At 45.0% G+C, this 25,515-nt stretch overlaps 1 protein-coding gene and 1 pseudogene across 5 annotated transcripts in view; one reads left to right on the forward strand and one right to left on the reverse strand.

Annotated features, from left to right (window-relative positions):
* Positions 1 to 25,515, reverse strand: part of GDPD5 (glycerophosphodiester phosphodiesterase domain containing 5) — a 208,004-nt gene that overhangs the window by 92,701 nt on the left and 89,788 nt on the right. The gene's annotated exons all lie outside the window — the stretch shown is intronic.
* On the forward strand, positions 1,698 to 1,811 carry LOC133386351 (5S ribosomal RNA; annotated as a pseudogene).

Consider the following 25,515-nt stretch of genomic DNA (forward strand, 5'->3'; position numbering starts at 1 on the left):
GTTGCTTTAAGCTTTGTTTAAGATTTTTAATTGCTGATTTATTATTCCTTTACAGTGAAATAATTTTAAAGTATACATTGCTCTGATACACAGATAAAGTGAAGGGTGGTATAGAAATGTTTTAAATACAATAATAATAAATAACCAGGAAAGTGGCATTTTTCAAGCCTGGTGAAGTTTTCAGTCCTTCTGCTTCTTTACCCACAGTTTGCCCGGGTGCCTGCCAGGCTCTGCAGGGACTGAGGAGGCGGCCAAGGACTCAGCGGGAGGGTCAACAGCAGGAGAGAGAACTGCCCTCTATGCCAAACTGGGATGGGCTCCGTTGGCCAGTGCTGGTTCGAAAGCATCGGTCGACCTAACAGACTGGCATCAATTCGACCTCGTGCTTTATCCGCTAGCCGCTGCTTTTACCAACCCGTGTTTTGTTCCGCTTAGAAAAAATATTGATATTAATATCTATATTTTTAAGGAAATATTATTTCCTTCAAAATATCGATATTTTAAAGGAAATATCATTTCCCTCAATATATTGATATTTTAAAGGAAATATCAATACATTAAAATTCTTAAAATCGATATCTTAGAGGTAGATTTTTTTTAAGTCCATTTTCAAAATGAGCTGTGGAAATTCACTACATTAAAATCCAATCTTCAATTATTAAGAATAAGCGAATTAATGGAATATTTGGTACCAAATCCGAATTGGGCAAAATTCTAACACATCCCTAACAACCACCCTGGGCAACCCCACTTCCCTGGAAGCCCCTCCGCATCCGGACCCCATCTTGCAACTACCTCCCTGGCCTGAGGAAGCTGTGATGCTATCCTCCAAGTCTGTGGATTGCGGTCCAGAGGCTTTAGCACAGCCAAGGTTTCCACTGCACCACTGGAGCCAATGGCTGTGGAAGCTGGCAAACCCTTTCACTGGAAGAGGCTTTTCCCAGCAGAGGCAGAACTCACCACCCACTTAGCTGAAATCCTGTTTCAGGGCAGCACCCAACTCAACAGTTCAGCAGCCTCTGTATGCATTGACATGTTCAGGTGGAATCCTGCCAAACGGTTCTGCTGGTGCAAGGACTTTTCACCGCACAGTGGAACTTCCCTGCCCTCTCCTCTCCTTGTGTGCCCCCAGAGCGTCCCGTAAATGTGCTTTGGAGGGTTGTGGGAAACCCTGCAACAGATTTATGGGATGTCCAGAAAATGGAGTGGGTGGGAAGTTCCACTGTGCAGGTAGAAGTCCTTCCACCAGCACAGGTGTGGGGAGCCTTTGGCCTTCCAAATGTTGCTGAACTACAACTCCCATCAGCCCCAGCAAGCATGGCCAGGGCTTATGGTAGTTGTAGTTCAGTAACATCTGGAGGGCCAAAGGTCCCCCACACCTGCGCTGGGACACCTGTTAACTTGGATATCGCCCTGAGTCTCAGTCCGGGATTGTCGCTGAAGCAACACTTGAACCTGCTCATATAAATCTCCAGGCTGAGCTCTGAATGGAGCTATCCAGGGTGCTACCTGGAACTCTGCTTTGCTTGCCTTGCCAGACACTAGACTCTTGCCTGGAACCCCCAGCCCCATTTGGGTAGGGGTGGGGTCCTGTCTGACCAAGACCACCACCTGGGATAAGGGGTATCCCTAAACCTTCTCAAGAAAACCGGACAGAATAAGCAGCTGAGAAATTAGTTCCAAGTAATCTGCCCCTAGCCTGTGGCCATCCTACCCTGAACACGCCGGATCTCGTCTAGGAAGCTAAGCAGGGTCAGGCCTGGTTAGTGCTTGGATGGGAGACCGCCTGAGAATACCGGGTGCTGTAGGCTTAGAGGACGGCAATGGCAAACCACCTCTGAATACCTCTTACCATGAAAACCCTATGAATACATCCAAAAGATTCATAGGGTCGCCATAAGTCAAAATCGACTTGAAGGCATATAGCAACAAATCTGCCCCTTCACCCTCCCACTTCTCCAGGTATTAAAAGGTCAAGCTGCCCCTTGCTTTCCCCCACCCAAATCTTTTAAAAGTAGATTAGCGCAAGGAGGTTGCTATGCATCCCGCACAAAACATCCTGCTAACCCCAGAAGCACTCCACGATGTCACATTTCATCAACGGATGGCCTGCATTATTCCCACCCACCCCCCAAACAATAAACTTCCTTAGCTTTTGTTTTGGAATGAAATGGGCTCCATTTAATCCTTTCATTTCATTCTCAAGTCCCCCCAACATAAAAGAAAGGGGGTGCAGGGAGAGAAATGCACATCACGGGAGAGATTTCATACAATAGGAGACTAATTACTAGTTTGGGAAGAGCAGAGTAAATAATAGCAGGAGCACAGGCTTTGTCTTCACAGCCGCCTCCCCATACAAGTGCAGAAGAGGTGATGATTAGGGATTCTGCCTGCTCAGATTTTTTTTAAAAAATACACGAGGTTTTTAAAATGTAAGAAGGTAGTTTTAGGGAGACAGAGGTCCAAATCAGTAGCGACCAATGTGGCAGGGTGGAGCCTTCCCGGCACCGGCTTCACTGCATCGGATCTGGACAGGGCTGGGGTGGGGCAGGGCAGCAGGGAGGTTCAGGCTGGGTGGATGCATCCGACTGGCTCCTCAGGTGCACCTACACAGCCCTGATCTCACCGCTTCCCAGCACAGCCCAGATACACTGCAGCAACACCCATGTCAGGAGAGCAGAGTCTGTCCAAATAACACTGGCAAGGAAGTGTTGCACGTGTGCATGCCACAATTTTGGATTCGCAGCGCTCCAATGTGCATAAATTGAGCCTGTCCGAGCCCCAAGATCAACAGGGAAGGCCCTTCTCTCAGTCCCGCCACCTTTACAGGCACATCTGGTGGGAACACAGGACAGAGCCTTCTTGGTGGCTGCTCCCAAGCTCTGGAACTCTCTTCCCAGGGAGTTTAGACTGACTCCCTCCCTGCTGTCCTTCTGTTGGCAGGTGAAGATTTCTCTGTTCCAATAGGCTTTGGGGAACTGGCTGCAAGGGCTATTAAATAGGGTGCCATTCTTACTGGAGGATTTTGTGTTTTATTATCTCTTTAAATGTTTTAAATGGTTTTAATTTGAGAGTTAAATTACATTTTAATTATTCTGTATGTTTTATGTATATGTTTTTAACTGTATTTGTTTTAATTTTTGTAAGCTGCCTTGAGGCCAGTCCTGGAGAAAACAAACAAATAAATAAATAAATAGTACTCAATGAAAATTCCGTATCTTCAGTTCAAAACACACACACACAACCATGTTTCTAGCCCTTAAGGAGCACAGACACATTTTTACTGCCTTCAAATGTCCCTGCAGTATGTAAGTCCTGACCTACAGGTGTAGGCCCATCACGGTAATGGCAAATCCACCAGATCAGGGGTTCCCAAACTGTGGTCTGTGGACCACTGGAGGTCCGCAAGGTTCATTCAGGTGATCTGTGGCAAGTCTGTAAATATACGACTGAAAAAAAATGCAGTATCTAGCCCGCATGTTACAATTGCTACAACAGGCAGAAAAAAAATTATTAAGTGGTCTGCCAAGACCCTCAGCAGTCTTCAAGTGATGGGGGGGGGGAGTTTGGGAACCAGTGCACTAGATTATTGTTAAACAGACTTGAAACTAAAAATACCAGGGAATGAAAAAAGACTTCTGCAGCATCTCAACAATATTGCTTATGCTCACGGAACAGGCATTTCCACAGCTCTGATTTTGCCTCCCACAGGGTCCATCACAAACTGTTAAAAAAGAAAAGCTCTGTGGCTTACATTTTCAATTTGCGTTCCCTAAGATAAAAGGGGGAATCTTCTAAGCAGGGGAAATGTAACAGATGTGCTTCCCCCCCCCCCGAACGCTGGCAACACTCAACAAATCCTTTGCTGTGCAGGATTTAAAGCTCTACCTAGGGGTTTGCTACCAGGAACTAGGATGAATCCCTTCAGCTTACAGAGCAATAGGCACACTGGAAGCTGTCTCCAAAAATAAGTATGTGTTTCCTCTCCAAGAAACACACGGGCCAGGAATAAAGACCTTCCAGCCCTTCAAGCAACCCAGCACTCCCAGGATGAATGTCACCCTAGGAAGGCAGAAGGAGAAAGGAAATGGTGGATTCTGAAAGGCAGAATTTCACAAAAGGCACTCTGATCATGCTCTAGGACCACTCTGCCAGATTTTTCCCAGACAAAAAGACCACAACCTTTTTTTACCACATGAGCGTACCTCAGGCTACTATTTTAAAAAGCTCCACACATTAGGAAAGGGAAGGAACGAAAGGGGGGGTTTAGGGGAGTCAACAGGAAGTTCAAGGGGCAGGAAGAAGAAAAAGTGCCAAAAAAGATTGCACTTGCAGCTTGAAATGTTGACTCTCGAGAGCTTCCTTCCTTCATATCCTGTTCCACAGAGAAAGTGCCCTGAGAACAGCAGCTGTCAGGTATTTGGCCCAAACTCAGCAACCTGTGTTTACTTTCTATGCATTTGCAGAGAAAGTCGAGTCCCGCAGCAGGAAATTGCAGGCAACAACCCCCTCCGCTGGTCTTTACTTGCCTTACGTCAGCGCTCTGACGACCAAGGGCAGCTTGGCCCCAGTGGGGAGGTCTCAGCTCCCCCTACACATAGCACCGTCTCTGGACAGCCACTCTTCCCTGGGAACTGGCCGGAAAGCATTCTGCCTACTTCCATCAGCCTAGCACACTTTTCCCCTTCAAAAAGACTGTGGCTTTGTATCTCAAGTATCGGCTCACACACACACAGTTTAAAAAACAACCACAACACGCTCACCCAAAAAGAGCAGCAAGCGAAAGTGGCACAGCAAAGATTTAAGAACACTGCCTTACTTCATTTTAAAAGCTCTCAGATGCAAAGGTTATGATGATGCTCTTGTACTACTGCTAAAATGTATGCCAGGAAGTTGCACTGCTGAATTTGCTGGAATCTGCATCATTCACCCTTCACTATCCATTTTCTAAGCCGTAATAGCTCGACTATTTACAACATGCTCCAAAAAAAGAAAAATTATCCACCTTTGGGCTCACTCCAATTGCCTTTTCGGTACCTCCTTCAGTGAGTTTCCCTCCTCCCCAACCACCCAATAGCCAAAACATTCCTAATAATAACAATAACAATAATATACAGTGAAAGCTCATAACACGAGAGTTGTAGGACAAAGGATGCACTCACATTATAAGGGTTCCGTGTTATAACTAAAGTCATAAACAGTATTTTACTCAGAGGACATGCCGCATCCAAATCTGCGGTACAGCAACCCACATTATAACCCACATTATAACAAGCTTCCACTACAGTAGCAGTAATGGTAGTAATACTTTAATATTTCTAAGAAAAATGCACAAGGCAACTTATGCAAAATCAGCACAGGACAAACTGAGACAAAAACACAAGCCAAAACCAGAATGGCCATAGCTCCGTGGTATAGCGTGAGGGTCCCAGGTTCAATCCCAGGCAGCATCTCCAGGAAGAGCTGAGAATGCCCTTCCCCCAAAATCGCAGAGCTGCTGCCAATCAGTGCAGACAATATTGAGGTAGGTGGAGCAATGTTCAACTTGGTATGAGGCAGCTTCCTAGGGACCTAACCTCAAACAAGACAACATACAACGTAAAGCATAAGAACAAACCTAGCAGCTGTTAAGAGCACTCAGCAGTTCTAAAAAGCCGCAGATCGCACAAGAAATCGCCCTGTTCTTTCAGTGCCCCCTCCCACGGTGGCTCTAATTTTTCCTGCTAGCTGAAACCAGGGTTTCCTCTTAACCAAAGCTTGAAACCAGGATCTGAGGCTGTTTCCATAGCTACGAGGGAACCGCATCAGCAGTAACTGTTAGCTCTTTTGACATTAGGTTTAAAATTTAAGCTATTTTTTTGATGTAGCACAAGAACAGCGCTGACTCTGCACCACATCCATTAACGTTCCTCTCACTCTCTCACAATCACATGCCAACATTCTCTCCCTCCAACGCCGTTCATATAACCAAACATGATACAACAGGGTGTTCACACATTACATTCAATGAGGGGGGCACTGGTTGCATGCAGAGATCTTGGCTTATTTGCATACCCAAAAACTATGAGCAGCACTCTCCCTAGCATGGATTTTGTCATCTTCTCTGACAACTCCAGGGGTCAAGGACGACTCAATCTGCATCAGGACACAGGATGGCACATTCTATGTTTGTTAAAGGTGAATCTCCAGCAAAGTTGTCTATAAACAGGGCCGGCGTCAGGAGTGACTGGCCCTTGGGCACCAGCCTGCCCCGGGGCCCCTGTTCCCGGCCCCCCTCACAGACTGTGCAGGACTGCTCCACCTACCTCTCTCTGTGAATGCCCTGCAGGCTGTGTGTGCAGCTACCATCACCCAAGATCGCAGCATGTGCCTGCCATCAATCAAAATGGCGCTAGGGGCATCAGCCCCTTAGAGAAGGCTCTGCTGCCATCTTGGTTGATGGCAGCTGCATGCACAGCATGCAGGGCATTCACAGAAAGGGAGGAGAGGTAGATGGAGTGGGCGGGGGCTTTGGCTCCACACAGTCTGTGGGGGGACTGGGAGCTCCGTCTCTGAGATCTGTGGCAGTGTCGGGAGTCGACCCTGATGAGGGATCGCGGAAGTGGAGCACTACCCCCACATCCTAACGAAAGGCCCTTCAGGGGGCCCTTGGCCAGGGCCCAAACTGGCCGCCCTTTGGCACCGGCCCAGTCTACAAACATCCTGAAAGATTATAGCACATACATATCCTACTTGAGGACCAGATAACGCTGATAGGAATGTTAAAAAGTGTGTGTGTATATTAATATAGATATATGGTTTAGTTAAATGATATTGAATCATCTGACTGATATGTAAGAAGACTGTTCCACATGTAATTTTGTTTTATGCTGCTGCTTCACATTCGCAGAACATAACATATGGAAAGCGGGATTGGACCAAGATGAAGGAGGTGTGAAAATTGGAGGCAGAAATATCAATAATTTAAGATATGCAGACAATACCATACTACTAAAATTAAATTAAACATACTTAAATTAAACATACATGTAAATGGCCAATTGCCAAGAAAATCCAACACGGTCACATTGGACTTCAAAAGAGGAAACTTCACAAAAATGAGGGGATTGGTAAAAAGAAAGCTGAAAAACAAAGTCCAGAGGGTCACATCACTCGAAAATGCTTGGAAGTTGTTTAAGACACTATATTAGAAGCTCAACTGGAGTGCATACCGCAGATCAGAAAAGGTACCGCCAGGGCCAAGAAGATGCCAGCATGGTTAACGAGCAAAGTCAAGGAAGCTCTTAGAGGCAAAAAGTCCTCCTTCAGAAAATGGAAGTCTTGTCCGAATGAAGAAAATAAAAAAGAACATAAACTCTGGCAAAAGAAATGCAAGAAGACAATAAGGGATGCTAAAAAAGAATTTGAGGAGCACATTGCTAAGAACATAAAAACCAACAACAAAAAATTCTATAAATACATTCAAAGCAGGAGACCATCTAGGGAGGCGATTGGACCCTTGGATGATAAGGGAGTCAAAGGTGTACTAAAGAACGATAAGGAGATTGCAGAGAAGCTAAATGAATTCTTTGCATCTGTCTTCACAGTGGAAGATATAGGGCAGATCCCTGAACCTGAACTAACATTTGCAGGAAGAGATTCTGAGGAACTGAAACAAATAGTGGTAACGAGAGAGGAAGTTCTAGGCTTAATGGACAATATAAAAACTGACAAATCACCGGGCCCGGATGGCATCCACCCGAGAGTTCTCAAAGAACTCAAATGTGAAATTGCTGATCTGCTAACTAAAATATGTAACTTGTCCCTCGGGTCCTCCTCCGTGCCTGAGGACTGGAAAGTGGCAAATGTAACGCCAATCTTCAAAAAGGGATCCAGAGGGGATCCCGGAAATTACAGGCCAGTTAGCTTAACTTCTGTCCCTGGAAAACTGGTAGAAAGTATGATTAAAGCTAGATTAACTAAGCACATAGAAGAACAAGCCTTGCTGAAGCAGAGCCAGCATGGCTTCTGCAAGGGAAAGTCCTGTCTCAGTAACCTATTAGAATTCTTTGAGAGTGTCAACAAGCATATAGATAGAGGTGATCCAGTGGACATAGTGTACTTAGACTTTCAAAAAGCGTTTGACAAGGTACCTCACCAAAGGCTTCTGAGGAAGCTTAGCAGTCATGGAATAAGAGGAGAGGTCCTCTTGTGGATAAGGAATTGGTTAAGAAGCAGAAAGCAGAGAGTAGGAATAAATGGACAGTTCTCCCAATGGAGGGCTGTAGAAAGTGGAGTCCCTCAAGGATCGGTATTGGGACCTGTACTTTTCAACTTGTTCATTAATGACCTAGAATTAGGAGTGAGCAGTGAAGTGGCCAAGTTTGCTGACGACACGAAATTGTTCAGGGTTCTTAAAACAAAAAGGGATTGTGAAGAGCTCCAAAAAGATCTCTCCAAACTGAGTGAATGGGCAGAAAAATGGCAAATGCAATTCAATATAAACAAGTGTAAAATTATGCATATTGGAGCAAAAAATCTTCATTTCACATATACGCTCATGGGGTCTGAACTGGCGGTGACCGACCAGGAGAGAGACCTCGGGGTTGTAGTGGACAGCACGATGAAAATGTCGACCCAGTGTGCGGCAGCTGTGAAAAAGGCAAATTCCATGCTAGCGATAATTAGGAAAGGTATTGAAAATAAAACAGCCGATATCATAATGCCGTTGTATAAATCTATGGTGCGGCCGCATTTGGAATACTGTGTACAGTTCTGGTCGCCTCATCTCAAAAAGGATATTCTAGAGTTGGAAAAGGTTCAGAAGAGGGCAACCAGAATGATCAAGGGGATGGAGCGACTCCCTTACTAGGAAAGGTTGCAGCATTTGGGACTTTTTAGTTTAGAGAAAAGGCGGGTCAGAGGAGACATGATAGAAGTGTATAAAATTATGCATGGCATTGAGAAAGTGGATAGAGAAAAGTTCTTCTCCCTCTCTCATAATACTAGAACTCGTGGACATTCAAAGAAGCTGAATGTTGGAAGATTCAGGACAGACAAAAGGAAGTACTTCTTTACTCAGCGCATAGTTAAACTATGGAATTTGCTCCCACAAGATGCAGTAATGGCCACCAGCTTGGACGGCTTTAAAAGAAGATTAGACAAATTCATGGAGGACAGGGCTATCAATGGCTACTAGCCATGATGGCTGTGCTGTGCCACCCTAGTCAGAGGCAGCATGCTTCTGAAAACCAGTTGCCGGAAACCTCAGGAGGGGAGAGTGTTCTTGCACTCGGGTCCTGCTTGCGGGTTTCCCCCAGGCACCTGGTTGGCCACTGTGAGAACAGGATGCTGGACTAGATGGGCCACTGGCCTGATCCAGCAGGCTCTTCTTATGTTCTTATGTTCTTACTAGCAGAAACCAGTAATGGTTTGAAACGAATGCTGATAAAAGTTAAAGAGCAGGACTACAGCTGAACATCAAGAAGACTAAAGTAACAACAGAAGATTTATGTAACTTTAAAGTTGACAATGAGGACATTGAACTTCTCAAGGATTATCAATACCTTGGCACAGTCATTAACCAAAATGGAGACAATAGTCACGAAATCGGAAGAAGGCAAGGACTGGGGAGGGCAGCTATGAGAGAACTAGAAAAGGTTCTCAAATGCAAAGATGTATCACTGAACACTAAAGTCAGGATCATTCAGACCATGGCATTCCCAATCTCTATGCATGGAAGTGAAAGTTGGACAGTGAAAAAAGCAGATAAGAGAAAAATCAACTCATTTGAAATGTGGTGTTGGAGGAGTGCTTTGTGGATACCATGGATTGAAAAAAGAGAAATAACTGGGTGTTAGAACAAATTAAACCAGAACTATCACTAGAAGCTAAAATGATGAAACTGAGGTTATCATACTTTGGACACATCATGAGAAGACATGATTCACTAGAAAAGACGATAATGCTGGGGAAAACAGAAGGGAGTAGAAAAAGAGAAAGACCAAACAAGAGATGGATTGATTCCATCAAGGAAGCCACAGACCTGAACTTACAAGATCTGAACAGGGTGGTTTACAACAGATGCTATTGGAGGTCGCTGATTCATAGGGTCGCCAAGTTGAAATTGACTACATAACAAATTTATTCAATTTATATCCCACCCTTTTGCCCAGTGGATCCTGGGTTAAAATCTATTCTCCTTAAAATCCTAAATGGAGAGTTAACCAAATGGCAAGATTTAATCATGAAATTTATTTAGAAATGGGGGGGGGGATTCTAGCAAGATTTGTAATAATATCACTAGGACTCCTGAAAGCGTATTTATCCTGGACCAGTTGGCAAAGTCCTTAGGAGAACAGAACCAAGAACTGAATGCAGGAAAGGTGTGATGGCAGAGTGCCCAGAATACAAGGCACCCTCTTGAACATCTTTATTGCCAACAGGAAGGCTTCATTGCCATGCAATATGCATCTGAATAAAGCTCCCACAACATCACTTCTCCCTCCCTTCCGCCACTCATCTAAAATTGGTAGGACAGCTGCCAAAATATTTTCCTAAGCCAAGTGATGTGCTCAGTTTAAAAATATGCAAATAATATTCCTCATCAACATCCGAGTGGCATTTTTAGAACAGGCGGTGATGGCTCTGTTGGTCACAGAAAGATAAGGAGTAAAATTAAACAGGGCAGGGCAGATCTTTGATTAGGCTCACAGGCGACCACTCCAGGTAGGGGAACTTATATCAAATGGAAGACAGAGCATGTCCTTTTTATACTTCTGGAGCAGTAGCATGCCACAAATGACTAACATCCATGGGAAAGAAACATTTGCATCAGACCAACTTGAGCTGGGACTGAGCATTTGTGGATTTGATTGAATGTATGGCCCAGCCTATTTCAGTGAGAGGTTACCAATGAGTGCCTACAAAACAGACCATTTACATATATCAGCCCTGATCCTGCTAAGATACAATTCCCATTGTCCCTGACCATTAACAATGCTGGCTCAGGCTGATGGCAGCTGGAATCCAGCAAAATCTGGGTGAGCCACAAGGATGCAAAATACTCCATTACAAGTCAATGAAAACTCCAAATTCACACCTGGCACACCAAGGGTGGTTGTTGTTGTTGTTGTTGTTTTGTGCCTCCAAGTTGACTGCGACTTATGGTGACCCTATGAATCAGCGACCTCCAACAGCATCTGTGGTGAACCACCCTGTTCAGATCTTGTAAGTTCAGGTCTGTGGCTTCCTTTATGGAATCAATCCATCTCTTGTTTGGCCTTCCTCTTTTTCTACTCCCTTCTGTTTTTCCAAGCATTATTCTCTTTTCTAATGAATCATATCTTCTCATGATATGTCCAAAGGATGATAAGCATAGTTTCATCATTTTAGCTTCTAGTTATAGTTCTGGTTTAATTTGTTCTAACACCCAATTATTTGTCTTTTTCGCAGTCCATGGTATGCGCAAAGCTCTTCTCCAACACCACATTTCAAATGAGTTGATTTTTCTCTTGTCCGCTTTTTTCACCAAGGGCAGTATCCAACAAAGCCATATTCAGAGTAGGCTCATTGAAATCAATGGACTTGCACTCCTTGAGTCCATTGATTTCAGCTACTTAGGGATGCAGAAGAAATTAATTTCAGTTTGCATTATTTATTTATTTATTTATTTGATTTATATCTCGCCCTTCCTCCCAGCAGGAGCCCAGGGCGGTATTTAAAGCTGCATCTACCAAACCTGCATCTACTGCTGACAAGTCTTACCCTATTTTTAAAGATGTTTTTAAAGTTTTTTTTAAAGATATTTTGTTTTAATATGTTTTACCGTCTATTGTTTTTAGGATGTCTTAAAGTGCTTTTAGTGTTTTTGTCTGCTGCCTGGGGCTTCTTCTGGGTGGAAGGGTGGGATATAAAATTAATAAATAAATATTACATCCCTGCTGCTGCATGGCCTTCACTGCCCAGATAGAGGATGTTCATCCTGTTCTTGATGGGGTTACACTCCCCTTGAAGGAACAGGTTCATAGCTTGGGAGTTCTTTTCGATTCTTCCTTGTCTCTCGAGGCCCAGGTGGCCTCGGTGGCACGGAACGCTTTCTACCATCTTCGATTGGTAGCCCAGCTATGTCCCTATCTGGACAGCGATGACCTCGCCTCAGTTGTTCACGCTCTGGTAACTTCTAGGTTGGACTACTGCAATGCGCTCTACGTTGGGCTCCCCTCGAAGATAGTTCGGAAACTACAGTTAGTCCAGAATGCAGCGGCCAGACTATTGACGCGGACCAGACAGTCCGCTCATATAACACCTGTTCTGGCCCGTCTGCACTGGCTTCCTATTTGTTTCCGGGCTAAATTCAAAGTGCTGGTTTTGACCTATAAAGCCCTACACGGCATGGGACCGCAATACCTGGTGGAACGCCTCTACCAATACGAAACTACCCGTACACTGCGCTCGACATCTAAGGCCCTCCTCCAAGTGCCATCACATCGAGAAGCTCGGAGGGCGGTGACTAGAACCAGGGCCTTTTCGGTGGTGGCCCCCGAACTGTGGAATAGTCTCCCCGATGAGGTACACCTGGCGCCGACGCTGCTATCTTTTCGGCGCCAGGTGAAAACCTTTTTATACTCCCAGGCATTTAAAAATTTTAAATATTCTATTTTAAAAAAAATGTTTTATTGTGTATTTTAAAACAGTATTTCATTACTGGTATATTCTGACGTTGTTTGGTTTTTGTTCTTTGTTCGTTTTGCTTTTTGATTTTCTTATATTTGTTCTATTCATATATTTTTCTTGTTTTATCCTCTATGTACACCGCCCAGAGAGCCTTTTTGGCTTAGGGCGGTATATAAATTAAATTAAATAAATAAATAATACCTTCGAGCACCTCCCACATTCCAGCCAAGACACAGGTGCCCTGCTGCTGTCACACCACTTCACTCTCTTGCAAATGACAGATGAGTTCGTTTTAGAGATGTGAAGGTCTGGGAAAACACCAGAAAATTCAGAAAAAAACAATGTTCTCCTGTGTTTTTTTTCAAAGCAGTTTTTGTTTTTTTCCAAAAAAAATGGAAAAATTAAAAAAATGAAGAAAAAAAAGGGATTATGGAATGTTTTATTTTAGCATGATAAAGTGTTTCATTGAATCTTGGTCTCCCCCTTTTTCTCAGTTCTTTTTATGGGAATGGATGCTTTATGTCTGCTTGACACTATGGAGGACTAGAGGAGACATATAATTTTCTTTGTTACTAATGCTGATGGTTTCTTCTGGGTTTTTTAATTGTTTTTTGCCTGCTCCTCATAAACTGGCAAAACAGCGTCTTACAGTTCAGATGTTCCTTACAGTTCAGGATCTTGTAGATCCATTTGTTACAAAAATAAGTAAAATTTTTGAAAAGTAAATTCAATTTGTAATAATGATTTAAATAAAATGTACTTTTAATATATCAAATTTGATAATTTTATGCCAAACCAACTTGTACATAATTACATTTGATGTTCCTGAAGTAACAAAGTGACATTCAATCTGTAAAAAGTGCTAACATTTCATTTTTTCAACTTTTCTGAAAATTTCCATTTTTTTTCTGGAAAAAAAGAAAAAAACTTGGGTTTTTCCATGCCTTCAAAATGTCTGGAAATTTTACATCTCCAGTCCATTTCCGGACCCATATTAAGGTGCTCATGCTAGTGTTTAAAGCTCTAAACCCCATAGGGCCGAAATTTCTGGGAGACAGCTTCCTTTCCTACAGACCCTGTCAGGTGTTGAGATCAGCAGAGGAAGCCCTTGTGATAGTTCCGCCACCCTTGGAAGCTCAGGGGGATGCCCTGGGAGAGGGCTTTCTCTGTGGTGGACCCTAAGCTGTGGAACCTCCGCCCCACCAAGGTATGTCTGGCACCTTCAACTGCACAGTTTTTGACAAATGCTGAAGATGCACCTTTCTCCTGGGCTTTGACACCCAAGATGTACGTTTTCCTGATCCCACCCTATTCCTGGGACTGTAATTTGTTTTAATGGTTTTTAAAATTGAATTTTAAACAGTCGTCACCTCCCCTGGAACCTGCTGGTGAACAGAAGGAAATAACAACAGCCGTCACCAAGTGGGGAATGTCCATAGCTCAGGGAGAAGAGTGCATCGTCAATTATCTGGAAAACAATTCAGGACAATAACCATTTAATATATGCTGACCTCCCTAGAGCATTATAGGTACCATAACTCCTATTGTCAACCTCACTATTTTCTCTCATTGTTGTATAAGTTATTCCTGTTTTGTATTCTGTTCTACCCAAAACCAATAAAAACATTAAAAAAAAAAAAAGGTCCCAGGTTCAATCCTCAGCATTTCTAGTTAAAAAGGCTCAGGTGACAGCTGACAGAAAAGACCCCTTGCCTGAAATCCTGGAGAGCTGCTGAACTATCAAAAATCAATAGGACTTATTTCAGATAAAATATATTTCAGGGTGGCAGTGATGAAATGCACCATTATTTTTCTAACATGGGGACGTGGAAGCTCCCCCAAAGAAACCCCTCCCCAAAAAACACTTCTCCCCTCTTCTCCCCCTCCTCACCATTAGTCCTGGTGTTTCCACTACACACACGCCACACACCCCTCTGCAGTACACAGATTGTTCCTCCATTTATCATAACAAGCATTCTCCTAGTGAACAACCACTGCGATTAAATACAATGTTTGTTTCAAATGCTGCATATTATTCCCCAAACTTGTCACGTAGCCAGGGAATAACTACCCATACTTGAAATATAGCAGGCCTGGAATACTGGATTTCATATTTATCCCCGTGAGCAAGAACCAGGGTTACAGAAAGAGAGAAAGAGATTTGGGGAGAGGGGGGGAAGAACAGGACTCTTTCTCTAATTTGGAAATATGCATGCACAGTCACTTCAGGAAACGCACATTCTCTTTCTTTTTTGTGCCCAAGGACTGTTTCGAGTCAAGGGCTAGAGGGAAGCACAGAGATTTCACACGTTAGGATTTTGTGAAACAAGACCCAGACCCAGACACACACAGTGTGGCAAAGAACACACCAGCAGACTGCCTTCACGCACCCTGGCAAACTGGTGCAGAAGGCGGCACCCTTCCTGGAGGAAGAAGAGGAGAAAAAACAGTCGTTCAAAAATGTCTAGTGAGACAGAACATATGGTCACTGAACACCAGCATCAAGCCAGCCTTGCATGTTCAATCTTCCACACCTTTTCCTCAAAAGAGAGAGCAGCTGATGACAGGGGTGGCTCAACCACGGCCCTGCAAAGCACATGCCCGTCCATCTAGATATCAGGCCACGCCATGATTTAGGAAGCCTAATTATTTTTTGACACAAAGGTCTCAGTTGATAAAACCATGGTAAGCAATAAGCCAAACCAAAATACAAAACCATGGTTCAAAAAGTGGGTTCGCAAGCCACATCGGTTCAAGCCAGGGCTGATAAAAATCAATTGTAACATGGGGGGGGGAACCATTCAGTGACAGATGCACAAGGTAGAGGACTGTTCTTCAACCTTGGATCCCCAGATGTCCTTGGACTACAACTCCCATCATCCCCAGATGGTCAATGATCAGAAATGAGTTGTAGTCCATCACCATCTGGGGACCCGAGGCTGAAAAACACTGGAGTAGAGGGTGTACAGTTGGGTGTTAAAAAGTCTTCGTAAGGAAGAGAAAGCCTCCAATAACTGAGGACAAGTGGAACCAGCAGCCAGGATGAGGACCTTTGGGATGCTTCTGCCCAGACTAAATGGACAGAATATGTGTTTGGATAATTTGGGTGGTTTCCACAAGCCTTTCCAGAAGTATAATCTTACTGTGTACATTTCCAAACTTACACTTTGATATCTTTTATTTATTTTATTTTTTTTCAATTAATTTTTATTCCAATTTTCAAAACCAAAACAATACAAAAAGAAAACAACACAAATCAATAACTAGTACAATACAAAAAGATATATATATATATATATATATAAAAGAAAGAATATTGACTTCCGATTTGTCATAGTTCAGCTATAAATCTATAATATATAACAAACCTATCTCTTAATAGATTATAAAATCACCTTCCTCCAACGGTTATCTTAGTTGGTTTCAAATCTCATTAGCATCATATCATTTTAATCTTCCACAAGAAGTCAAAGAGAAGTTTCCAATCCTTGAGATATATGTCCATCAATTTTTTTTTCTAAATAAACATGCCAATTAATCCAACTCATCAAATCTACTAAGTCCAGTAATTTTAAATCGCTCTTCTGTCATTATCCATATTATCCAATATTTATTTATTTTTAAGTCTGATTTTTAGCAGGCATTTTAATGAATATTTTATATTGTTTTCTGAAAACTACCTGGAAGTTTTGGTTGATGAAACAGCATACAGATCTTGTTAAATAAATATATGAAACAAGCACATTAAGACATGTTTATTTAGGTTCCTTATCAGCAGCTCTTGAGCCAATGCTTTCAAAACCAAAAAAGAACCACAATAAAAGGGCACAGCAGAAGATATGAAATGCCGACATAAAAGCCACTTACAAAAATGAAACATCTAAACAGCCTGGGCATGTGACCAAGATGTGACCTTCTGCTCACAAGAATACCAGCAAAGGACTGCCTGCGCAAAAATATCCTAGGGCCAGATTTACACAAGATATGAGCCATAACAAAAGCCCACAACCTGTGTGTCAGCTCTCCACATATGCCTGGCCACATCTGAATGTACTTATCGTGCTCACTCCCATGTTAATGTTCCCATGCCAGTAACGGCTGACCCTGACAATGTGCTGAAGCTACGCTAGAAGCTAACAGGCAAATGGGCCAGTGCACACGTCATGCATTTAAGCATGATGAAGTATGTACAGGACATTTACACAGAAGGCCACTGGTCCATCTGGCTCAGTATTGTTTACACTGACTGGCAGCAGCTCTCCAAGGTTTCAAGCAGGAGTCTCTCCCAGTCCTACCTAGAGATGCTGCGGATTGAACTTGAGATCTTCTGCATGCAAGGCAGATGTTCCACCACTGAGTTACGGCCTTTCCCCTTAGGAATTGAGAAAATCAAGTTGAAGATCGACCTCATGAGCCATTGCAGAACCTTCCCAGAATCCTCTAGCATAGAGGTCACCAACACAATGCCCATGGGTGCAATTAAAGACTCAGAGCCACTCCACTCACGGCCCCTTTGGTCACGAGATGGTGAGGTGACCTTTTTCTCTCTTGAAAAGTGCATAGAACGCTCACTGACTCCAACTTCCCTTTTGAGCTCTGTAAGTTTTCAAGGCTCAGATTAATTCTACTGGATCTGACTTATCTAGATCCCTTGGAAAAACAAAGTGTCTGTATGTGCACACACTTTCTCTCCTTCAGTGTCTTTATACATAGGAGGGGGGACAGAAGTGACAAGAAACGGCAGTGCCCACAACACTCACTCAAACATCCAAATGTGCCCATGGGCTTAAAAAGGTTGCTGATCCTTGCTCTAGTGCCAACGGCAGAGACGGCTAGACTAAGGGTGCTTCCAGAGGCCAGGGCCAGCGCCAAAGGGTGGGCAGGTCGGGCCCTGGCTAAGGGCCCATGAAGGGCCCCTTGTTAGGGTGGGAGAGTAGTGCTCCCCTGCCGCGTATCACAGGGATGGAGCTTCCAGGTCACCCGCCTGTTTGCTTGCTCCACCTCCCTCTTTTCTGCGTTCCAGTGCTGTGCGCACAGATCTACCGTCAACCACGATGTCGGTGGAGACTTCTTTAAGGGGCCGATGCCCCTACCACCATCTTGTTTGATAGCAAGCATGTGCACGCATATAGCATACCGCACATGCCTGCCATCAGCCAAGATGGTGGCAGGGGCATCAGCCCCTTAGAGAAGCCTCCCCCGCCATCTTGGTTGATGGCAGCGCTGCCCATGCAGCACGCGCAGCAGAAGAACACCGGAGAGAGGTAGGTGGAACAGGCAGGCACCATGTGCCTAGGGCAGGCTGGTGCCCAAGGGCCCAGTCATGTCTGGCACCAGCCGTGCCAGAAGCCCTGTTTATCAAACAGACATCTAGATTTGTTAGCTGGGAGATTTGACAACGTTGGCTATTTATCGAGCATACATCCTGATTTGTTTGCAGGGAGCTTAGATGACATTGCACCAAATTAAGTTCTCCCACACTGTCCAATGCATTTTCCCACCACTATACGTATCGCAAAAAGTCTGATCTCTTAGGGAAGTAGGTTTGTTGTGCAAGACCTCCCAATCAGTTCTAACTGTGCAACTAGAATTTGCCAGTATGTGACTGAATTCTACCTGAAAACAGCAACAGCCTAAAAGCAGCTTACATCTTTGAACACTGCTGACCATGTTTTGATATAAATATTTCCCACTGGGGAGCACCAGCACATTTGCAAAAATATTGCAAGGGGGCAGGAAGCACATACCCTCTCCTTTCCAGGGCCATTCATTATAAAACCACAGTCAGATTTCTTTAAGGGTTTTGATTTTTCAATAAGCCACTTCAGGCAGGGACAAATAGCTGGATAAAATATTTGAAGGGTTTTGCATAGTCTCTCATGGGGGGGGGGGAAGTCTCCTCAAACAAAAAGTGATTCACACTCATCAGGAACACAGCTAACAGCTCAAATAAAGTAGTTGAAAGGGGCCAGTACAGTTTTTCTGCTTGCTCCGGTTGGAAATCACATATGCCAAGATCATATACTGGTGTCAATAAACCCACACACAGATTCTTGAGGGATACGAGAAGATTTTGTAGCTGTGATACGATAAAGCCTCATCTGCCGCCTGCAAAACCTGCTAACAAAGGCACATGGAACAGCAAAAAAGAAAAGGCAAAGGAGTGAAAACTAGGCAGGGGAAAGAAATTCATTCGGTTTGCATTTTAATGTGACCTTGAAGGCCTGGCGCCAGTGGGCGGCAAGGTTGGGCAACGGCCAAGGGCCCCGAGGCTGGCAGGGCCCCTGTTGGTAGGGCTGGGTGGGTGTAGTTCCCGCTCTACAAACCGCGCTTGCATCAAGTCGCAGAGTGTACACCCCACAATCCAATGCTGCAACAATGGACTGGATGAGGGCTAATAAACTGAGGCTCAATCCAGACAAGACTGAAATGCTGCTAGTGGGTGGTTCTTCTGACCAGATGGTGGATGTTCAACCTGTCCTGGATAGGGTTGCACTCCCCCTGAAGGAGCAGGTTCGTAGTTTGGGGGTTCTCCTAGAACCATCTCTGACACTTGAAGCTCAGGTAGCCTCGGTGGCACGTAGTGCCTTCTACCAACTTCGGTTGGTGGCCCAACTATGTCCCTATCTGGACAGGGATAGCCTGGCTTCAGTTGTCCATGCTCTGGTAACCTCCAAGTTAGATTACTGCAATGCACTCTACGTGGGGCTGCCTTTGAAGACAGTTCGGAAACTGCAGCTTGTGCAAAATGCAGCGGCCAGATTGGTAACAGGGACCAGACGGTCCAAACATATAAAACCGATTCTGGCTCGCTTGCATTAGCTGCCTGTATGTTTCCGAGCTCGATTCAAGGCGCTGGTTTTAACCTATAAAGCCTTACACGGCTTGGGACCACAATACCTGATGGAACGCCTCTCCCGATACAAACCCACCTGTACACTACACTCAACATCCAAGGCCCTCCTCCGGGTGCCTACTTTGAGGAAAGCTCAGAGGGTGGCAACAAGGGAGAGGGCCTTCTCAGTGGTGGTCCCCAAATTATGGAATGACCTACTTGTTGAGGTGCGCCTGGCGCCATCACTGTTATCTTTTGGGCGCCAGGTCAAGACTTTCGTCTTCTCCCAGGCATTTTAGCATGTGTTTTTAAATTGTTTTAAATTTTTAAAATTGTGTTTTAAATTATTTTTAAAAGATGTGTTTTAAATTTGTATATTTGTTTTTAATGTTTTTAGTTACTGTAAACAGCCCAGAGAGCTTTGGCTATGGGGCGGTATATAGATACACTAAATAAATAAATAAATCGTGGAGCAGCGGCCACCCTCCCAGGCAACCACCGCCACCACCGGCACAGGCTGGCTGCACCACTTCGTGCGGCGCTGCATCATCACGCAGCATGCATGCTAACGTGGCCAAGCCTATTTAAGCCCCCAGAGGCAGCAGTGCTGCTGTGCCATTGCCTTTGAAGGCCTGTTGCAGTCTGGTGCTGCTCCTTTGATCTTGCCTAATTTGCACTTCACAGACTAAGGCCCCAGCTGCACTATACGCCTAAAGCAGCAGCATACCACTTTAAACAGTTATGGCTTCCCCCAAAGAACCCTGGGAAATGTAGTTTGATAAGGGTGCTGAAAGTTGTTAGGAAACGCCAGTTCCCCTCATATAGCCACGGTTTCCAGAATTCCTTGGGAAGAAGGAATTGATTGTTAAACCACTGTAGGTACTGTGGCTCTTTGAGGGGAATCCTAGGGGCTCCTAGAAACTTTCAGCATCCTTCTCAAACTACATTTCCCAGGATTCTTTGGGGAAAAGCCATGACAGCTGAAAGTGGTATGATACTGCTTCAAATGCATAGCACAGATGAGGCCTAATATGTAAGCTGAAACACAGCTGTTTCCAACTCTACTATTCTATGATTCTACAATTGTAGGACAGTTGTTTGCCCAAAAGAATAGCTCAGACTCCCCACATCTTTATCAGGCTATCCCTTTCTTTGGAAGAATATCCATTGCAAAATGCACCAGATTGTACAGGAAGAAGATTCAAAAAGGCACGGCTGACAGTTGATACAAAAGCATCACACCATCATAAATCTATAATTGGGGAAGGCGGGAAGGATCCTTTTGCCTTCTTTGTCTATTCTTGTTTGTGAGTTTCCAGCCTACAAGCAAAGCCCAAAGATGCACAGCAGTTCATCTTTTACCACCGAGGTTTTTGCTTCCAGAGACAAGACAGTCAAACATGAATTACAGAAGCCGCCTTTGCACATTTCGATTACAACCCTGCTTGCAGCTACACATGCGACACACGCATATCTATAGCTGTGATCAAAGTCTTTTGCCACAACAAAAGTCTTTCCTCTGCTCAAGGAAAGAAACCTGGAAACATGGTTGCTGTTTTTAAAATACAGAGAAGCATTTTTAAAACTCATGTCAGCTTTCGATGGCCAAAGATAACACAGTCTGGAGACAAACAATTGTTTTTCCAGGAGTTAAAAGGCACTTTTGAAAGAGGGATTGCTTCTCCTTGCATGTGAGCTCATCCCAATTTCACCTCCGGCGGCACAGGTTTGATAGGTTTTGGTATTATTCAAAAACCTACAATACCAGTTTGGCCAGAGGAAGCAATGAGTCAAAAGAAATAGGCAGAAGGGAAGCCCCTATCAAACGACTTACCTGCCCTTTACCTACAGTCATACAATTTAAAATCAGGTAGAATAATCTAAAGGAGAAATCGATACAGCTTAAAATCAGAAAGTGTAGGCAGGTATAAAAACACAGCTGTCAAAGACCAGGGTAACAAGGTGTATTTTCAGCATCCAACAAAAGCTGTAGAAGATGTCAGGCACACCTCTGTGGGGAGGGAATTGCACAATTCAGGGACTGCGTTGTAGAGAATGCCTCCAAGCAGTTATCTGTCTCTCAGCTAAAGAGTAATCTAAGTTCTTAAGGGAAGTGAATGAACTACCTACACTCAGCTAAAGGCCCTGAGGAGATGGACTCCTCTGGTTATATTTCAGAGCTGCATAGCACACAAAGAGCGGATTCAAGGGCTGTACAAGACAACAATCCTCTGTTACCAGCCTAAAGGAAACATGAACCAGCAAGCCCAAAGAGATTAGCCTGAGCTAGGTGAAAAATCAGCCTTCCCCAACCTAACACCCCCCAGATGCTTTGGGGAACAGCTCCTGTAAGCCCCACCCAGCAGCTGTGTCAAATATTGTCCAGGTATCACAGCATAAAACCTTCCAAGCTGAGGCTGCAAGAATACTGAAGGAAAAGGGAGTGCAGAAACACAGCTTGCCTCATCAGAACTTGGAATAAAATGGCATCCGCTGTTTTTTCGTAGGGGGTTGCCACAATGTTTTAATGCAAGCACTGTTGGCTGTGAAGTCTCCCTGAGAAGATCTCTTCCCTCATCCATGTTACAGGGTTACTCTACTCAGGGCTAGAGATGTGAAGGCCCAGGGAAAAAAGGGAAAATTTCAGAAAAAAATGTTTGGCCGTTGTTTTTGTTTGTTTATTCGTTTCCTCCCAATATTTCTGGGGGGAAATGGGAAAATTCAGGAGAAAAATGAAAACAGGTCCCCCCCCCAACTTTTCCAGTTTTTCCCCAGGCCTTCACACCTCTACTCAAAGCCAACAGTAGATGTAACGGGGCGTCCATTTTCATTCATGTGCCTGACCCATGCAGAGCTGCTTCTTGGCGATCACTTGTGACCGAGTAAGGTTGTCTTCCAAAATGGAACAATGGATCTGTCTGAATCTGTGTCCACCACCGATGTGCCAGTCCATGACTAGTGGAATCTGGATTTCACAGTCCTGCCCCCGTCGCCATTTGCCAATCGCCATGGGACTTTTGTTATGGAAGACGCCTGTGTGTGAATTTGTTTTATGTGGGGAGATCGGCGCACGACAATCAACATACAATCTTGACAGAAAAAGGCTTTGATCCAATGGCATGGATACCATGATGATTGGAAGTCTTTTATCTGCTGCAGTCTTCATCTGCCTTCACAGCCATCGTAACATACATATTATTATCCTCCACCTGTTCTGCCATTGAGGACATTCTTGGATCATTCTTTGTCTGGTTCCTTGACCTTACCGCCATGGGTGACCCTGCTGGGAGCACATGACTCCCGACGGCATCGCTCACAGGGTTCATTGGAACGCGCAAGCCCACTCACCACTACAAGGTGACGATCCAGAGCACGCCAGTCTCTGGATAGGTTTCAAGAGCTAGGTTCTACCTGCTCTGGTGGAGGTCGTACGTCTCCGGATACCAGTTGCTGGAAGTCACCGATGAGGAGAGGGCTGTTGCACTAAGGTCCTGCTTGCGGCCTTCCCAGAGGTTGGACACTGTAAGAACAGGATGCTGGACTAGATGGGCTTTTAGGTTGATCCAACAGGGCTCTTCTAACATTCTCAGGCCATTCACACAATTAAAAAAGCCATTTGCACAATTGCTAAAGCGGGGCCAGATCTGGATCACAACCCAGGTATGGAATACAGGAAGTTGCCTTATACCGATTCAGACCATTGGTCCATCTAGCTCAATACTGTCTACACCATCTGGCAGCAACTGTCCAGGGTTTCAGGCGGGGACACTTGCAGTCCTTACCTGGAGCTGCCAGAGATTAAGCCTGGAAAATTCTGCATGCAAGGCAGCTCCCCCAAAGAAAACATTTTAGCCCAATTAAATGGGGAGTCTTAAACTCATTCTCCCCCCTCGCAGGTTGGGGTCTCTGTAGCTGGTGTCTATGGCAAGGAGGAACAAAACCACCTTTTCACACACACACACACACACACCCCTTCTTGCACTCTCTCTCTCTGGCAAATGGTGGCAATCCAATCACCACCACCACCCAGGCAGAGAAGGAAAGTTGGTGCAGCCAGGCAGCAGCAATACTGAGCAGCAGTTCCACCACCCCACCCCGTTCATGGCCTGGGCCTGCCCAACCATACCAACCTTCCAAAACAGCCCTGACTAGAGGGGTGGACAGGTGAAGCAAGCGAGAGAGTCAGAGAGCAACGGCCACGCGGTCCTTTGCGTGGCACAGAAGAAGAGACCGCAGCGGGTTCCCGCCACCATCCCAAAGCCACGCCAGAGAAGCAGAACGAAAAAACGACGCAGTCAGGAAGCGAGTCGTCAAGTAGATGCCAAGCCATTAGCATCTTTACACAGCAACAGCTGAAAGCCGTTCGCTTCGCCAGCCAGAGCCAGCACAGTACACTGCTGTACGCGGGTGCCAAACACAATTAGCACCCAGCAGCTACTGCTGCTGCTTTAAAGGTGTTCAAACTCCGTGCCAAGACGGCGTCTCCAAAACAGGGAGTCAATCAGGGCCAAGTCTCACCCCTCTCTGATATTCCACCAGCAGCAGCATCATGCCAGGCCAGCACCGGAGGTTAGGATGGTAGGGCAAACACCAGGACCTGGAGACTGGCAAAGGGTCCACCATCAACCTCCAAGCCTTTTGCAGGCCAGCATGCATACTAGAGTGGGGGCTTCCAGCACGTGGGTGGCCTCGTTGGCTTAAAGGTGGATGCTGAGCGTGATGGTGCACAGGGCTAAAACTGTGAGTGCTTTTCTCCTCCTGCGCACCTGGAGCTGAGCCATGGTAAGGCTTAGCATTTCATCCAAACCCGGGTCCATGGTTTGTTTTTCTCCAAACAAACCATGAGCTATAAAAGCAAGGTTTGTTTTTGGCTTACCCTTTGTGGTTTGTTTGGAGACAAACGGCAGCATCCCACAAGGTAGATCCACTAGGTCGAGGAACAGGGCACCCCATGCCCCTCTAAATCTGTTCCCAACCCACCAGGGAGCCAGGAGGAGCTGCAGACTGGGAGGTACTGCTGCAGGGGTGAGACTGTGCTGGGACCATCAAGGGGCAAGTTTTTCCACCTGCCTTGTCCCCTCACCCCTGCTCTTAGTGACCTTTTTCTGGGGACTGTCCTTTACCAGGAAGATGAATGCTTTTGGTTTTTAGCTGTTGTTGCTTTTTAGAAATGCTAGCACTTTGTTGGCTTGAAATTTTGTAAATTGTATTGTTTTTATTTGTATTTGTGGTTTTCTATCTGTGTGTAAGCTGATGGGGGGCTTTTCTGCAAAAAAAGGCATCCTAGAAATAAACCGTAACATAACGTAACATAGGGGGAGCTCAGGTTTAGATGTAACACTAAGCCATTGATGCCTTGGTTTCCAGTAGCTGCAGGACTGGACAGGAGCAAAGTCCCCATGATGTTTGTTAGCCTTGCGCACCAGAGCAATGTGCGTCCATCATTTATTTATTTGTCTTATTTTTAAACTGCATGCCCTCCTTTTCCCCACATCTGAGTCCGAAAGTGGCTCACAAAACCAAAAGCATGCAATGTAGATAACATTTAAAGCATTAAACAAACACCTGACGTTTTAATCTCTGAACAGCCTTCATGGTGCAAAGGCCTCCTAGAATACAACCTTTTTCACCAGGCAACCGAAACTTAGCAGGAATAATGCCTGCCTGATTTCTAGTGGGAGGGAGTTCCGTAGAGTTGGGCCTCATTGACATGAGTTGTGCTTCTTGTCCACGGGGAACTACTAATAATGCTCCCCCAGATAATCCCAGTGATTGACTTAAGTATTATGGGGTAAGGCAGTCCTTAAAGTATCTTGGGCCTAAGTTATGCAGGGCTTTGTACACTAGTACGAGAATCTTGAACCTGGCCGGCAACAGAGATGGGGAGTCCATGCTGGTCTTTTAATTGTGGCGTCACGTGTTGGCAATAATCTGTCCCTGACACCGGCCTGGACGCAGCATTCGCACTAGCTGAAGCTTCTGGATCTGTCTCAAGAGCAGCCTCACATAGAGAGCATGAAAATGTG

This window comes from Rhineura floridana, chromosome 5 (genome assembly GCF_030035675.1).
Source record: "Rhineura floridana isolate rRhiFlo1 chromosome 5, rRhiFlo1.hap2, whole genome shotgun sequence".
Classification (NCBI taxonomy): Eukaryota; Metazoa; Chordata; class Lepidosauria; order Squamata; family Rhineuridae; genus Rhineura; species Rhineura floridana.